This window comes from Contarinia nasturtii, unplaced genomic scaffold, assembly GCF_009176525.2.
Source record: "Contarinia nasturtii isolate CC-2019 unplaced genomic scaffold, AAFC_CNas_1.1 Cnas_scaffold_2496, whole genome shotgun sequence".
Classification (NCBI taxonomy): Eukaryota; Metazoa; Arthropoda; class Insecta; order Diptera; family Cecidomyiidae; genus Contarinia; species Contarinia nasturtii.
This window is the reverse complement of record NW_022199817.1, coordinates 1-1,715: the sequence shown is the minus strand read 5'-3', so window position 1 is coordinate 1,715 and position 1,715 is coordinate 1. Positions and strand designations below refer to the sequence as shown.

Below are 1,715 nucleotides of genomic sequence, written 5' to 3'. Positions count from 1 at the left end.
CTCTCTGTCAAATGTCACACTCACACTTATGAGTTTACGTTTGGAGATTTTAACAATATCATTTCTACAAGATCTACACACTCTACACCCGACGCTTTTTAAATTAAATTAAAACGCATATATTTTTTTTTTAAATAGAAATTATCTAATGCTAATTGCGCTAACTTCATTTTCAAAACAAAAAAATGAAACCATTTATAAAGTGTGTTTTTTTCGTCAAAATATATTTTCGATGTCTTTAAAGACAATATTACGATTATTTTTAGTTTATTTGTGCCAGTATATTAGAAGTTTGATGATTTACGGCTTATTCCGAATTCAAAATACGGCTTATGCCGATGACACCGAAAAAATATTTTTTTTACATAAAATTGATACATGTTTGAGTATTCCACCAAAGATTAACTGATGAAATTATCAAAAGTCGGTAAATTCATTGCTTTTTTTTCGGAATATCTAAAAGTAATACATATTTAAAAGTAAACTTTCACTTTAAGCTGTAATTTGGACGAGTCAAAAGTGTCGAATGATTCAACAGACGGTGATAGAACTGGTGTAATTTTCTCTCTTCCATGCATAGCGTAAATGATTTTTTATCATTATTTTAGACCGTCTGGAATACTTGAAAAGATTAATTGGCCAAATTCCCTTCATTCAATTCAATGTCATCAGCATCATCTGGGTATGAATATCACAGCGAGCTTTTTTACACGTTCCATTTTCTTACTCGATGTTTCTTGATTTTAAAATTTCAGTCAAATCACCAATACCATTGAAGAGCTTCTGTACAACGTGGAAACCTATATTAAAGCTTTGAAACATGGCATCGGTGGTTATGTGAAAAATTTCCATCGAAAAGATATGCCACCTCAGCTGCGTGGACAACAGTATCGCGTCTTTGGCAATGTTAATCGAATCAAAGATTTTCATGAGAACATTTTCTATCCAGCTCTGAAAGAATGCAATATGGACATTGTTAAGATTTGCCACACATTTCTTAATTTCATTGAGGTTTATTGATATTATTAAAGATGATTATTAAGAGATGATTCATTTGTCCTTTGTTTACAGAAAGACTATTTCAAGCAAATTCAAAATGAAATCGTCGATAAGCTTGGTGTGAATAGTTTTTTAGTGCAACCCATTCAACGACTGCCGAAGTACAAGTTGTTATTGGGTCAACTATTTTCGGAACTCGGTAAGCGATTCATTTCAGTGCATGACGATAGTATTAAAAATGAATTGGGTGCATGTTGTTTTTCTATTCACTAGTTGTACACTAGGGTGTTTCTCATATCTGAAAATAAAAAAATGGTAGTCGTTAATTAAAAGTGCAAAAAATTCTAAGACAAATCATGACATTTACACAAAGCATCGACTGATGGTCACGCTTCCCGAAGCAAAAAACTGTTTTCAAAATTGCATGTTACTTACAAAGAAAAAACGCCCCATTTGTACTCCTGCGCAGTCAACAACAACCAAATGGGGTGTCAACCTTTTGCTACGCTACTATCCCACATGGTCGGGATAGCCTTAATAACTAATGTTACAATTGTTTTTTTTTTTGTTTGCGTTGTGCTGATTAGACAGCATGATCAGCTGGCTGCTGGTCGAACTCGAACATTTCTACATCATTATCTACGTTGGCGGCAGCAGCAGCAGCTGCTTCAGCGACATCAGCGGCTACTTCGGCGGCCTCAGCGACAGCATCGCGG

General features: G+C 34.5%; 1 long non-coding RNA gene across 1 annotated transcript; it reads right to left on the bottom strand.

Annotated features, from left to right (window-relative positions):
• Positions 1 to 203: 203 nt before the first annotated feature.
• LOC116348557 lies at positions 204 to 1,696 on the bottom strand. Its single transcript, XR_004201826.1, has 2 exons — positions 1,435 to 1,696; positions 204 to 1,297 (listed from the first exon to the last, which is right to left on the bottom strand). It is a non-coding gene; the product is annotated as an uncharacterized LOC116348557 (long non-coding RNA).
• Between the last annotated feature and the right edge of the window lie 19 nt (positions 1,697 to 1,715).